Source organism: Ascaphus truei, unplaced genomic scaffold (assembly GCF_040206685.1).
Source record: "Ascaphus truei isolate aAscTru1 unplaced genomic scaffold, aAscTru1.hap1 HAP1_SCAFFOLD_312, whole genome shotgun sequence".
NCBI classification, from domain to species: domain Eukaryota; kingdom Metazoa; phylum Chordata; class Amphibia; order Anura; family Ascaphidae; genus Ascaphus; species Ascaphus truei.
Window position 1 is genome coordinate 334,893 of NW_027456093.1, and position 16,777 is coordinate 351,669.

The window sequence follows — 16,777 nt, forward strand, 5'->3', positions numbered from 1 at the left end:
AACAGACCATAGGCCACGAAGCTGGTTCTGGATTGTGCAGTTCGTTGTCGTTCATAGCATGGTCAGGGCTGGAGAGGCCAGGGTAATCCTTTGACACGCCAGGAAATCGGGTGCGCTTCAGCATAGGAAAAGCAGCAGCGCAGGAGTGGCCTCTTCGCAAGGAGTGGGAACGGCCCATGGTTCCAGTCACAGCAAAGAGAGAAGGAGGTCGGAACAGGCACACTGCTGGGCAGCAATGGCAAACCAGTGCTTCAGCACAGGAGTCCAAAACAGGCCTCGGTGAGGCGAGAGAGCAACAGACCTAGGACTCAGTAGGCAGAACTCTGCTATGGGAAAAGGCAGCAGGTCACAGGAACCAGGAACAAGAATACAGGAACAGGGCGCCAAAAAAGATAGCTTGTGGCAAACACAGTAACATTCTAAGAGAAAGAACTATGCTCGGCACTGAGGAAGTGTGAGAGCAGAGTATAAGAAGGCCAGCAAGAGAGGTGTGAGGGCATTCCTCCAATGAGAGAGCACCAAGGCAGGGTGACACTAATTGCCAGCACAGGTGGATGTGAGGGGAGGTTGTCTGGAAACAGCACAGTTCTGTAAGGATAGGGTTTCCACCAAACCCATGAACAGATTCCTTACACCTATGCCGCCTGCCCTAACCCCGGCCCGGATATATATTGTTAACCCTGACTTCTCCAATCCTGACCCGGCTACGTTTGACCACGGAATTCGCACTCCGGACCCGTCTTTGTAGTCTAAGGTTGGTGTATAACCATCCCCACCTCAGCCCTGCAGTCCAGTCCTGGTTTGTGGCGAGCACAAACCTGACAGTCTACTACTTTGCATAATACACTTGTATGTTTCCCTGAAGATCCTGGCAGACTTACATGGTCACTCTACCTTATAATTTCAATGCTATTTTTTCTGGTGTCCTTTGCAAGTATTGTGGCAGGGTGAGCGTGCACTTTCAGAGAGAGATATGTGGGTCTGAATACCAGAATCCTTGTCTAAATGAAATAATATCTGGAGGCTGAAAACAAAGAGGGTGCTCTGAAGAAGTAAACGTGAGAAGCAGACTTGTGAGAGACGAAATGTGACCACTAAGTTTAGAGTTGTGTATCTGAGGCCCTGAATTTTGTCAGCCTCCAGATTGTGCTACTAGCTAAGATTGTGCTACTGGCTAGAGCCACAAACAAGTGATCTAAACATCCGGGCCTTAGAGCCAGGATTTACAAGCATAAAGGCCCTTCTCAAAATCAAACACAATGTCCATAAAAAAGCTTTGTCACATTGGACCTTCTATAGGAGAATCTCAACTCTCTAAACATTGAATACAAGTCTGAGGCAAGAAGACTTCCATTTTACCCAACCAACAGTGGTGTGAATATTTATGGTATCCTTTGTGGGGTTATTAAACACTTTGTGGCCTATTCACTAAACTTTGATAAGTTCAGTGCATTGCTGAACGAGTTTGCATTTTTGTTTGAGTCTATAGATGTAAGGCTGCCTGTCTATATGCAATGGTCCCAAATGCGCACCAAGATGCCTGCCAAGCATTTGTGGGTGGCCGTGACTAGCCATTTCATAGATCAAGGGTCGCAAACACGTTGATCGTGAGCTACGGTTAGCTTGCCGGCTGCCAGTGAGTAGCTTGCCGCAGTGCCGCCAACAGCTGTTGTGCTTCTTGCTCTTTCCTTCTGCTCCGGACGTCGGGCACAACTTCCGCATCTGTGACACTGGAGGCCACCCCCAAGGTAATTTTGTTTTTGTATGTTAATTGGTTGCTGCCTGCTACTCTCCTGGACTCTCAAGTGGGCGCCTTGGACACAAAAAGGTTGGGACCACATGTGTAGTGAAAAATAGGGTAAATGCTGCACACCATAAAATGAGGGGGAAAAAATCTGATACTAATATCTGTGGTCCTGGTTCCACGGACAGCCTGCCAATAATCCAGAATGAATCAAAACTAATGTAGCTGAAACATAGCACTATGGATTTTCATCAAGCTAAATGTATTGTGCCAAAACAAAACACATTGTTTTTGCCTCTAACTGGCCTTTCACTTGATAAAAGCCAGTTTGAGGCCTAAACATTGTGTTTCCTTTTGGCACAATAAATGTTACTTGATGAAAATCTGTAATGCTCTGATTCATCTACATTAGTTTGGACCCCAAGTGTAGGACATTCAAGTACCAGCAAACATGCCATGACTCATTGACTAGAATTGGCTGCAACGTGTCTTCAGGCACCAGAATGTGTCATATGGCCTGTCACAAGAGACCAGAACTTATCACTGTGACCAGACAGGACAAAGCAGTTCAATAAATGTTTATATTCCAGCCAGAGCCAGCAACCTCAAAACAAAAAACATAATTGAGCTATTCTCACTAAAACAGGGTCATACGGAAGGGATCTGAGCTGGCTAGGTGCTGAGCACCACATTGAAGGCTTACCCGGGACTTGCTTCCACTCTCTGTTGAGGCAAATATTGTCTAGACTTCTCTGGTACAATTTGCAGCAGAGACCTTTCAAAAGTAATGCTTAATAGTCCTGCTCTCCACTTCTCTTCTCTGTCAAGATACAGTTTTTAGTACAAAAGTTATTTTGAATGTCCCACTGGGTTAGACTTCCAGGCCCATGTTTGGGTGTCTCCAGCACAGTCTTGGAGCTCACCGCTTAGTTCACTTTGACGGCAAGATCAGAATGAACTATGGAATGCTGATTGGGTTCCCCTTTAATAGATTCCCTGCTTCCATAGGAAATCATGGTAGAATTGCAGGTGACCAATCAGTAGGTGAGGGTTCATCTGTAATTGGCCAATCAGATGAGGTGGGGCTAAGAGATGTAAGGGCCTGTGGAGGGAAATGCAAACGAGTCAATGGGAGCAGCACCTATCAACCTATCAGTGTGGACTCAGCAATGGCTTCCCCCAGCTGGCTGGAATGATTTCCCCCCTTGGCTGGCACCACTCTGGCTGGGGAGGTAACAAAATGTTCCACTTTTATGGTGGATGCCCCCCCCCCAGTCAGATGTCCGCCAATTGCCACTCTCCTTTCTTTCTACACTTCACCTGCTCCTCGAGTCACAGCAGCAGCCATTTTCCCCAAACGTGTGGGCTGCACAAAGGGTTTCTCATCCCCACATGCCCAGACTTTGGATATGCTTAACTGTTGCATAAAAAAACAAAAAAAAAAAAAAACATTTCTACATTTGCAGTTGAATAAAGAGTATATTTTAAATAGGATCCATAGGCTTCTGGGCTTGTAACAACAGGGTAGCTAACGTGTCTGATGGTTAGATGAGCCCCAGGTAAGGACGAGCCCCAGGTATTAACCTTTATTATACTTGTGTGTGTGTATTATAGTACAGTATATGCAAGTGATACAATGCTAGGTAAAAACCATCTTTGAATCCTGTTTCATCCTACCCTTAATTAAATTAAGCATTGACACCTAGGCAGGGAACACCCTGTGTAGAAAACCATCTGTTTGAATGTGCCTCAGATGTGCTAATTAAGCAGACAAAAGTTTAAAAGGAAGTTCAGAAGAAGTGGACACCCCCAACTGGCCCTGATTCCTGCATTTGAATTACGCTGGAAAGGAGGATGTCATCTATACCAGACTGCATCATTACTGCTGTGATGCTGCCTTTACCATTTATATTTGCTGTGTGTTCACTTCTTCTCAAATTATGCACTTCTTTTTACCAGCCTCAGTATGTCTCTAACTCCATTCATATATCTCCATCTCTCCTTCCTTTACCACTTCTCTGTTCACATGAACTCCTTTCTTACCTGCGTCCTCTGACACCACACAGCTATATCCCCTGCACTAAAAAACACCCCTACAAATCATCCTCACACATCCTCTTTCTATCCATGCTTCTCCTCCTTGCTTCTGGGGATATCTCTCCCAATCCTGGTCCCTGCCTTATTCCTACATGCTCTCGTCCTCGCCTGCCAATTACAACCTCTACTCCTTCTGGTGTGAACCCCTCCAACCTCATACCCATCCCTTGCCACCCTCCCTCCTCTCTCCCTTTCTCCTGTGCCCTTTGGAATGCTTGCTCCCTTACTAACAAGTGCCTTTCTGTACATGACTTTTTTCTCTCTCACTCTGCTCCTATTTGCTATAACTGAGACCTGGCTCACTCAGTCTGACTCTGCTCTGGAAGCTGCGCTCTCCTATGGTGGCCTTTCTTTCTCCCACACTCCGTGTCCTGACGGCAGGGGTGGAGGCGTGGGACTCCTGCTCTCTCTCTGCCGTTACCGAACCCTTCCTATTCCTCCATCTCTTGCTTTTTCCTCCTTTAGGCTCACACTGTCCAGATCTTCTTTCCATGTCAATGTGGCGGTCATTTATCGCCCACCTACCTCTACTCACCCCCCTTCTGCCTTTCTCACTTTGAATCCTGGCTCTCTTTCTCTCCTCAGACTCCCCTGTTCTTCTCCTTGGGGACTTCAATTGTCATATTGATGGCCCCTCTCTCCCTTGGACATCCCACTTTCTCTCTCTAACCTCTTCGTTTGGCCTTCAACAGTGGTCTGCAGCCAGCACCCACAAGGATGGCCATTACTTAGACCTGGTTTTCACTAAAAACTTCTCTCCGATTTCTCCATTTCCTCTTTTCCTCTCTCTGACCATCACCTCATCTCATTCTATCTCGCTTCTCCCTTTCTCCACCTCCATCTAACCCCCGGTTCTGCAGAAACCTGCGCTCTATTCACTTTCCTGACTTTGAATCCACGTTACGCTCCTCTCTCAGCTCTGCTACAGACCCTGACAACCTGGTCAGGAACTACAACTCTGCCTTGTCCTCCTCTCTTGATCTACTTGCCCCGCTTTCTCTCTGCCGCCCTCGCCCTTCTAACCATAGGCCCTGGATAAATTCCCACATGCTGTGTTCCTCCACTCGTTCCTCTGAACGCCTCTGGATGAAATCTCATACTCTCGCAGACTTCCTTCACTACAAATTTATGCTATCCTGTTTCAACTCTGCCCTCTCGCAAGCTAAACATGTCTACTTTTCTTAACTAATCAAAATGCACAAGTCTAACCCACGCCGACTGTTCTCTGTCTTTGATGCTCTACTCAAACCACCCTCAGCTGCCTCTCCTTCCTCCATCTGTGCTCAGGATTTTGCTGACTATTTTAAGGAAAAGGTAGAATCCATATGTCAGAACATCCCCTCTGTTACTTCCTCCCATCTTACACCTCTTTCTAACTCTCCTCCTGACTTCCTTGACTCTTTTTCCACTGTCTCAGAGGAGGATGTGTCGCTGTTGATCACCTCTTCTCCCTCTACCACTTGCTCTCTTGACCCCATTCCCTCCCATCTCCTAAAACCTCTTGGTCCTACTATAATCCCTACACCCACACACATTTTTAAATCCTCCCTCTGCTCTTGAACCTTTCCATCCTCCTTCAAACATGATACAGTTATACCATTACTCAAAACAGCAAGCTTGACCACCACCTGTCTTTCTAACTATCGACCTGTCTAACTATCGACCTCCTGCCTTTTGCCTCTAAACTCCTTGAACATATTATATACACTTGCTTGCTCCATTTTCTTAACACCTATTCTCTCCTAAACCCTCTACAATCTGGCTTCCACACTGCTCACTCCACGGAAACAGCCCTCACTAAAATAGCTGATGACCTCCATGTCCATGCTGCCAAAGACAGAGGTCATTACACTCTGCTCATATTACTCGACCTCTGCAGCATTTGACACCGTGGACCACCCTCTTCTCCTTCACATTCTCCATACTCTTGGTATTCGGAACAAAGCTCTATCCTGGATCTCATCCTACCTCTCCCATCGTACTTTCAGTGTCTCTTCTGGTAACACCTCCTCCTCCTCTATTGATCTCTCTGTGAGGGTATTCCAGAGCTCAGTACTGGGACCTCTTCTCTTTTCTCTGTACACACTCTCTCTAGGTGACTTAATAACATATTTTGGGTTTAAATATGACCTCTATGCTGACAACACACACATGTACTTTTCAACACCCGACCTTACACCTGCTGTACAAACCAAAGTTGCTGAACGTCTCTCTGCTATATCATCCTGGATGGCCCTCTGCCGCCATAAACTCAACATGGCAAAAACCGAACTCCTCATACTTCCTCCCAAACCTGGCCCTACTACCTCCTTCCACATTACTGTTGGAACTATGATCATTCACCCAGTAGCCCAAGCACGCTGCCTAGGAGTCACACTCGACTCCTCCCTCACATTCGCCCCTCACATTCAAAACATATCTAAAACTTGTTGTTTTTCCTCCGCAATATAACAAAGATATGCCCTTTCCTCTGTTGCTCGACTGCTAAAACACTGACTCAGGCCCTCATTCTCTCCCGTCTTGATTACTGTAACCTCCTGCTGTCTGGCCTTCCTGCCTCTCACCTGTCTCCACTACAATCTATCCTAAACGCTGCTGCCAGAATCACTCTACTCTTTTCTAGATCTGTCTCAGAATCTCCCCTCATGAAATTGCTCTCCTGGCTTCCGATCAAATCCCACATCTCACACTCCATTCTCCTCCTCACTTGTAAAGCTTTACACTCTTCTGCCCCTCCTTACATCTCAGCCCTAATTTCTCGTTATGCACCATCCAGACTTGCGTTCTTCTCAAGGATGTCTTCTTTCTATCCCCTTTGTATCTAAAGCCCTCTCCCGCCTTAAACCTTTTTCACTGACTGCTCCACACCTCTGGAATGCCCTTCCCCCTCAATACCCAACAAGCACCCTCTCTATCCACTTTAAGACCCACCTTAAGACACACTTGCTTAAAGAAGTGTATGAATAGCACTGTGGATATTACTGGACACATGTTACATATAGCTTAGCCCCCTGCAGACGCACTTACCAGAATTCCATCCTACTGTCTCTGTACGTTCTCCCTACCTACCAATTAGACTGTTAGCTCCTCGGAGCAGGGACTCCTCTTCCTTAATGTTACTTTCATACCTGTAGCACTTATTCCCATGACCTGTTATTTATATTATCTGTTATTTATTTGATTACCACATGTATTGCTACTGTGAAGCGCTATGTACATTAATGGTGTTATATAAATAAAGACATACAATACAATACTTGTTCCTGGGTACCTTTCTGTCACACCTCCCCCTCTAACCCAAGAGTTCATGGGAAAGACCCATCCTGGGATGACCCCCCCCCCCAATATTAAGGCCAGCTGGGGCTCCAGAGTCATCCTCTGCAGTATACCTGGAAGTCCAAGTCCTCTGGGGTTTTGGTGCCAGGCTCGGGACCGTGCTAGGACCCTATGGCACCCACAATCTACTGGTGGGCCTGGGTGAACCCCTGGTTTATCCATGTACGCAGACTCTTGGGATCAGCATGGGCAGCATGGGAGTTGATCCTGGTAGGGTTCAGGATTTATCTCCTACTGATTTGAGACAATCTCCCCTAGTATAGAGCAGAGTGTTACAGTTGTGATTGGGGTCGCTGGAAGGTCCTTTGGAACATACAGAAATAATTTCCCAAATCAGAACCGAGCAGCATATCAGTATTGAGACGGGGCAGCACACCTACCTTGCAGATCCCATTGCCAACGGCCCAGTCCAGGTACTACTGGGCAGTACCACACACAAATGTACCGGGGCACAGGATGAGAGATTTGACTGGGCCCCCACCCCCATGTAAGTAGCCTTACAAGAACCCCCATCCTTTTCAGACATTGCAAGCCCCCTTTACTATTCCGCCCTTTCGTACCTCTTTGTGGGCCCCCTCCTCTCCCCATGTATTTCTCTTCCCCAGTCTGTCTCTCTTCACTCACTCTCCCCCCTCCACTATCATTAAATTAACCCCCTCTACCTCAATCCCCTGTACACACTCAAAATACAATACCCCCCACAATACTTTGCCACACCCAAAGTACAATACAACTCACCCCCAAAAAACATACCCCCCACACACACTACAATACAATACCCCTCCTCACACACCCAAAATACAATACCACCCCTCCACACATCCAAAGGCAGTGCTGGCTGCAAGTTGGAAACTGACAGACTGGTTTAAATGTTGTGCTTCAGGAAGGCAGACAGCCTCATCTTGGGGTGTCTTTGGCACAGCCTTGCTTAAGACTTATTAGTACCTCTGTGATGTGGCAAGGGTAACCAGGCTATATAATAAAGGCTAAGCCCTCTGGTTGCCCTTGGGTCCCTGGCAGCTACCTATCCCTGTAAGCCAGGGGCCAGGTATCTTTGCATGAAAGTTAAATTGACCCCTTCTTTTCACTTTCCATGTTCCCTTTACCCCAGACTCATGACACTTTCTGTGTGTAAGTTTTAGGTAGGATATTTGGGTAAGAATGCAATTATTTTGTTTGTAGGAATTTGGGGAGACCGGAGCTACCGGTAGTACCTTTATTCTACCCGTGAGCAGGCATGATTTGCCTGTACACGTGCAAAATTACATCTGGGCTGCCCCGTGTGCCCCAGACTCCAGGTTTTCGAGCCCTGATATCTCACTCCTATATCCCTTACAGCCATGTGTCTCCCCATGTATTACAATATGTTTTATGTTTAATACATGTATTTTAAGGCTCTGTGCAGTCAGACAGGGAAGCTGCTTAAGGTGCCAGCAAGTCTGCATAATGTCTGTAGTTCAAAGAGGAGACAGGATGTTGAGAGGTGTGGTGGTGCTAAGTGGACGGGGCAGGGCGGAGTACTGAGTCTGGAGAACAGAGACAAACTGTGGGGAGGATCCTCTGGCCTGCCAGACTTAATGGAGCCTACTCAGTAGGTGGCAATGGGTTGACTGGGGCAAGTGGAAGTATGTTGGTGCGTTTCCCATTGGCCAATTCATATGTCCTGTCCCCCACATCCCGAACTGGCATGGCATGCACCCTCCTCTGATATCAGCCAAGAGATGAGCCCCTGTTTCTATTTTCTAGTGGAATAGGGTTTCCACGCTATGATTGGTCGCTCCTCCTAACACCATGCTAAGTATAGCTTAGTGGAGTGTATGTAAGGAGATGACCAACGCAGGGAACCAGACCATCCAGTGACTTGTGTCGATGAAGGTAAGGTGCGCTTTTCGAAAAAGCAGAGGAACCGGGGGTATATTCCAGTCAGGGTAAGCCCACTCCAAGCGGGCGCCCAGCACTTAGGAAAGTTTACATTACCCCCCAGACCTCCATTAAGTGTGCTTTTGTTGTCTGTCTATTGTGTATATATTCTTGTTGTACGCAGGTTTTCCAAAATAAACTCCATTTTGTTTCTACTAAGTTTGGCCTAATGTATGATCAATGAACAAATATAAAAGATGTTACAAGTACCTGGTCTCCCATGACAACCTCTCCACGCTGGCCTGAGCGAAGTCTCTAGAGCTGAGATCAGCTGCCCTTTTTACAGATTCCCAGCCTCCATAGGAAATCATGGAGAACAGGGCAGAACTGATCACAGCTCAGATACCGTGAGTTAGGCCAATCACAGCACAATGGGCAATCTGCGCGGCGAGTATGATGGGGAGGCTGAGGTAAGGAGGGTGGAATTATAAACCAAAAATGAGAACCGCTCTTACCTGCCAATGTTCTCAATGCTGACCCGATATCTCTTTATACACCTCTCTGTGTGGGCAGACTGGCACCCAGATAGGAGGTCGACCAATCCCCACTCTTTTGTCATTAACACATTACTCAAAAACAGCAAGCTTGACCCTACCTGTCTTTCTAACTATCGACCTGTCTCCCTCCTGCCTTTTGCCTCAAAACTCCTTGAACGTCTTGTACTCTCTCGCTTGCTCCATTTTCTCAACACCTATTCTCTCCTAGACCCTCTACAATCTGGCTTCCTCACTGCTCACTCCACGGAAACAGCCCTCACTAAAATAACTGACGACCTCCATGCTGCCAAAGACAGAGGTCATTACACTCTGCTCATATTACTCGACCTCTCTGCAGCATTTGACACAGTGGACCACCCTCTTCTCCTCCACATTCTCCATACTCTTGGTATTCGGAACAAAGCTCTATCCTGGATCTCATCCTACCTCTCCCATCATACTTTCAGTGTCTCTTCTGCTAACACTTCCTCCTCCTCTATTGATCTCTCTGTGGGGGTACCACAGGGCTCTGTACTGGGACCTCTTCTCTTTTCTCTGTACACACTCTCTCTAGGTGACCTAATAACATATTTTGGTTTTAATTATCACCTCTATGCCGACGACACACAAATATACTTTTCAACACCTGACCTTACACCTGCTGTACAAACCAAAGTTTCTGAATGTCTCTCTGCTATATCATCCTGGATGGCCCTCCGACGCCTTAAACTCAACATGGCTAAAACAGAGCTAATCATACTTCCTCCCAAACCTGGCCCTACTACCTCCTTCCACATTACTGTTGGAACTACAATCATTCACCCAGTAGCCCAAGCACGCTGCCCAGGGGTCACACTCGACTCCTCTCTCACATTTGCCCCTCACATTCAAAACATTTCTAAAACTTGTCGCTTTTTCCTCCGCAATATAACAAAGATACGCCCTTTCCTCTGTTGCTCGACTGCTAAAACTCTGACTCAGGCCCTCATTCTCTCCCGTCTTGATTATTGTAACCTCCTGCTGTCCGGCCTTCCTGCCTCTCACCTGTTTCCCCTACAATCCATCCTAAATGCTGCTGCCAGAATCACTCTACTATTTCCTAGATCTGTCTCAGCATCTCCCCTCATGAAATCCCTCTCCTGGCTTCCGATCAAATCCCACATCTCACACTCCATTCTTCTCCTCACTTTTAAAGCTTTACATTCTTCTGCCCCGCCTTACATCTCACCCCTAATTTCTCATTATGCATCATCCAGACTCTTGCGTTCTTCTCAAGGATGTCTTCTTTCTAACCCCTTGGTATCTAAAGCCCTCTCCCGCCTTAAACCTTTTTCGCTGACTGCCCCACACCTCTGGAATGCCCTTCCCCTCAGTACCCGACTAGCACCCTCTCTATCCACCTTTAAGACCCACCTTAAGACACACTTGCTTAAATAAGCATATGAATAGCACTGTGTATATTCTGAACACATGATACATAAAGCTTGGCCCCCTGCAGACGCACTTACCAGAACTCCCTCCTACTGTCTCTGTAAGTTTTACCTACCTACCAATTAGACTGTAAGCTCCTCGGGGCAGGGACTCCTCTTCCGAAATATTACTTTTATGTCTAGAGCACTTATTCCCATGATCTGTTATTTATATTATCTGTTATTTATTTGATTACCACATGTATTACTACTGTGAAGCGCTATGTACATTAATGGCGCTATATAAATAAAGACATACAATACAACACACTCGTGGAACCAGATAAACCCAGATATGTGGATGTATTGGCTGGGTAAGTGTATTACCAGCCTAGCATTCCCAGGGAACAAAGAAACACACAATTACACAAGCACAAATATATTTCACAGAAAATACAAGTTTACACATAACATGGTGGCCACATGAGCCACAGGTAGATGGATATACAGGATTACCTTGTACACCTATCACACAGATAGGGGCCAGGCAGTGGGCTTACCTTTAATACTCTGGTTTCTGGGACCCTACCGTTATAGTGAGCACCACATTGAAGGCTTACCAAGGGTTTTCTTCCACACCCCATTGGGTTGGGATCGTCCAAACCTCTCTGGAACAATTTGCAGCAGAGGACTTTCCAATCTCCTGCTTTAAAGTCCTGCTCTCCGCTTCTCCGGCAGAGCCACAGTTCCACAACACGAATCATGTTTGAATTTCCCGCTGGCAAGGATCTCAGCCTCGTTTTCAGGTGGCACAGCATCAGAGCTCAGCGCTTTGTTCACCACCATGTTAGGATCAGAATGAACTCTGGAGTGCTAATCGGGTGCCACTTATCTAGCTTTCCCTCTACCGTAGGAAAGCATGGAAGAGGGGATGGGACCATTCACCGCGTGGAGTTTCACTTGCTGAATACTTTAGAGTAAAACAAATACCTCTGGGGTTAAGAGTGAATTTAATGCCTACAATATTTAGTGACAATAAGTGATGTTGTAACACAAAAGAAAGTGCTTAGGCGCTACAAACCATAAACATAGAAATACAACCAATATAGAAACTAAATAGAACATGTAACAGTACACAATGTATGCAGGGCAGCCAGGAACACTAGCAGAACACCACCAGAGAAAGCACAAAGAACATATACAGACCAGCGCCCAAAAAGTCCAATAAGTCCCAAATAGAGTCCAAACAATTGAAGGGGGGGAGAATCCAGATGGTCCAATCACTGAAAGATCTCCAATCCGGAGGTCCGTGACATAGGGACAGAAACAAAAAGAAAATAATAGTGTAATATGTAATATTAAAATTAAACAAACAACATAGAACACATAACAAGAGACATATAACCAAACAAACAAGCTGAAAATAAAATAACTATTTATTAAAACAAACGGAGCCTGCTGCAGCGGGTCATCAGGGGGTTAAAACCCAAAACCCTACTTACAGCAGGACTGGAATAACACGCATGTGTGACCAAGTAAGGCAGACGCCGGCAGCAGTAAGGGTCCTCGCTAGCTCCCCGATGTGTGGTATATGTCCCGTTTTCCTCTGACTTCGGAGCACTCTCCAAGATGGATGCCGAGGAAGGGAAATCCACACCCACCTGCACACATGCAAAACAGCCTCTCTAGCGATGTCTCGATGATGCTGTTCCCTGCTTTACTTGACAGACACGTTCTCACAACCAGTACTTCTCCAAGGCGCCGTGACCTCTGACCCTATGCGTTTCGTGACTGACGTCACTTCCTCAGGGGATTATCCTTACTTACTTACTGCTGCCGGCGTCTGCCTTACTTGGTTATTCCAGTCCTGCTGTAAGTAGGGTTTTGGGTTTTAACCCCCTGATGACCCGCTGCAGCAGGCTCCGTTTGTTTTAATAAATAGTTATTTTATTTTCAGCTTGTTTGTTTAGTGTTATGTCTCTTGTTATGTGTTCTATGTTGTTTGTTTAATTTTAATATTACGTATTACACTATTATTTTCTTTTTGTTTCTGTCCCTATGTCACGGACCCCCGGATTGGAGATCTTTCAGTGATTGGACCATCTGGATTCTCTCCCCCTTCATTTGTTTGGACTCTATTTGGGACTTATTGGACTTTTTGGGCGCTGGTCTGTATATGTTCTTAATAAGTGATGTTGTGACAAATGTGAGAGAATTCTGAATAAGTGTTCTTTCGATATTATAATCCTAACCATCGAAGAGATCCAGAAACTGCTACCGTACTGATATCTAAAGAAAAAAAGCACAGAATTGGAGAGCAAGATACTACAGAAATTCACCACTGAAGAGATTGAAGCCTTAAAATGTAAAATCAGGCGTGACAGCTGAACTGCATGGACGTATGAGCCATTAGCTCCGTTCACAGCTGGCGGCAAATTTAATAATAAAAGCATCACAGCGTAAACACCAACACCAGAACCTTACCCAAAGCTGCCTTATAAAGCCAGGATGTCGAAAGGGACCCATTTGAAGTGAACCTCCACAGTCCTGACTGATTATTTTGCGAAAGGGGACTCAGCACGCGCCAAAAGCCAAGAGGGAATGGTGCAGAGTGGCTCAGACTCGGAGGAGGAAGACAGAGTGGAGAATCCCAGTGACAATCAGATTCTGAGAAGGAGGGACATGAGGGAATTCTGTCTCGATATCAAGAGATGTTTACAGACGGAACTGGCTGCATTGCGTGCTGATATATGCGGGATCGGAGAGATGACAGACTCCCTAGAGAAGAAAATGGACACCACAGTGAAAGCGCTACACAGAACCGACAAGCAAGTGGCGCAGGTACAAGAGTCGGTCAGGGATCTCATGGATAGGCAGGAAGATGCCGACAACCGAGACCGCCGGAATAATGTGTGAGTCAGGGGAGTGCCAGAAACTGAGACAGACCCAGAGGAGTTTATGGTAAGATGGCTCTAACACTTAATGCCCGATAGAGCAGAGCAAGACCTGCATCTGGATCGTTGCCACAGAGCTTTGAGGTCACGGCCTCAGCAAGGGGACCCCCCATGAGACATTATCGCTCGGTTCCATTTCTTCAGAATAAAGGAGGCGTTCAGACAAATGACCAGGAGTGAAGTGGAATTTGAGGGCTATAAAATACAAGTCTATCAGGACATCTCCCCCACCACCCTCTTAAAAAGGAAGCAGCTAGCCCCCGTCACCAAAGTGCTGCGGGAGGAAGCAACCCGGTACAGGTGGCTATACCCGTTTGGGCTACTGGTGGTCCAAAACGGAGCGGCCAACACACTGAGGCACCCTGAAGATGGAGCAAATTTCCTCACCAAATTGGGGCTCCAGGACAAAATACCGGAGGAGATGTCCGCAGGGGGATCAGCCCCAGAACCATCCTGGAAGGATAACAGGAGAGGAGACAAGAAAAAGCAATCCCGAAATCCAAAGTGAGGTCGCGCTCCAAGTTGCAGATCAGTGCCTTCACCTACTTGTTCCAGTTGATGTTTCGTCGTTGCGAGCCCATTTAAAGACTTGTTAAGGTCAGTTGACGCTCCCGTCCCTCAGCCCCGACAGCGCTCCTCTGAGAATGGCGGCCATATTGGATCGGCTCTCTCTCCACACTGGAGAGGGGGCGGAGCAAGATGGCGACGTAGGAGGAAGTGCCACTTCTCGCGAGAGGCCAGATCGCAAAGAGACTTGCCACACACAATATAGCGCCGGAACCGGATGGAGAGGATGACGGTACGATTACCTTCCGGAAGTCTCCTAATGGGTACTGGCCGGGACCAGAGGCGGCAGTAAAGCTCGGAAGCAACACCACAAGGCGAAGGCACAGTGGACTATGCACGACACGGGATGAGGGGGAGTGGGGGAATGGGCAGCAGCAACAGGAATATAGGACCTACTGTCTCTATTAGTAAATAAAAAAGCTGGAATGTAAAATGAAAAGGGAAAGGAGTATGGGAGGAAGGGAACGCTAAGGGGGCTCTCAAAAAATACAAAATATTTCATAAAAAAAAAAAAGAACCCAATCACGCAGCAATATATCATAGCACCCCTAGCAAGAGAGAGTAGCAATTGGCTAGACATATACATGAGACATAGTAGGCACAACAGGGCTATCTGCTCAAAGAACCCCCACATAACTATCTCCCATTTACTGGGGCTCACTTCCGAGCTACTCACACTGAGGGTAGCAGAGAAGGAGGGAGTACATAATTCAGGACACAGGCCCCCCGAGCTTTACATGAGGGCGAAGTTATTAGAGTAGCATGTAGGGTTTAAATAAGTTTGAGGTTAAAGTTGGTAGTTAATGTTTGAAGTTAAACAAACAGAGTTCAATAGAGTCTCAAGGAACAACTAAAGCGAGGAATAGAGAGTAACACTACATGCGAGTTCAGAGGTAGTTGCAAATCTGAAGGGACCGTGACGGATGTGGATCAAGAAGAGTTTAAGATTGGATTATGAGATGAGAACTAGATTTAACCGAAAGTTAGGGGATAGGTTAGACATCACACAGGACCTTTTCAGCAACTATCTAACAGCTACAGTAAATATCATAGGAAATATAGATGAAGAGGGATCCATCGAGGAGCATAGAGAGGGTAGCTTGCAGGTAGCAGGTCATGATCATAAGAGCAATAGTTGCTAAGATAATTCCAGATGCAGTCGCCGGCTGGAGCTGCAGTCTGGTCGGTTCCGTGGGCCTACAACCTCGACTTGGGACTTTCACCCCGAAGTCTGAGAAAGTCCTTGGGAGGAGTGGGATCGGAGCCACCAGGTCGGAGGGAGGTGTACTGGAAGAGGCTTCAAGGGATCCCCACATCCCAAAGGCATGGGAAGGACAATGGTCATGGGCTATTGATTTCTTTCCCATTTTGTGTATCTTTCCTTATGTGTCCTTTGTCCCTTGTGTGTCCTCCCCCCCCCTATCTTCTGCCTAGGTGGAGCAACGTTGTGGCCCGAGGCACTGCAGGACATCGCAGGGTGGCAGGGGCTCCCGGGGGTCGACGTGTCACCTAGCATGGGATCTCGACTGACGAGAAGTGAGAAAAGACACACACCATGACGCTGACGGTTATATCACAATGCTAAAGGGTTAAACTGCCCCCGTAAGAGAAAGGTGGCCCTCACGGATTACAGGAGAAAGGGAGCGGATGTGGTCTTAATACAATAGACTCATTTTAGCTCCACCAGTTTTCCAAAATACTTCGACAAACATTTCACGCATGTATTTCTATCCTCTGCAAAGGAGAAGAAACGGGGAGTTGCAATACTCATACATAATAGAGTAGATGTGGTTGTAGACACAATCAAAAAAGATAGAGAAGGGTGGTTCCTCCTGTTGACAGGATCTATACATCAGCAACCCATCACACTAGTGACGATATATGCTCCAAACGGTCATGATACTGATTTTTACGCAGCAACTTTTAAAGCAATCTAGAAGCATGCCAAGGGCACCCTGATAGTAGGTGGAGACTTTAATGCGGTGCTGAACACAGACCTAGATAGATCAGGGCCCCCCAGGACTGGATCGCAGACAAGACCAAAAGCTCTAGAAAAGGGTCTACAAGATTTAGAATTGGTAGATATATGGAGGGAATCTCACCCCCTGGACAAAAACTATACATTTTATTCACACCCACATAACTCCTTCAGCAGAATCGATTACTTTTTTGTCATTAGTAGACTGGTCCTGCAGATCTCCCACACTGGGATCCACAATATTTCGTGGTCAGATCATGCACCCATTGAGCTAAGGTGCGCACAAATAGGGCTGG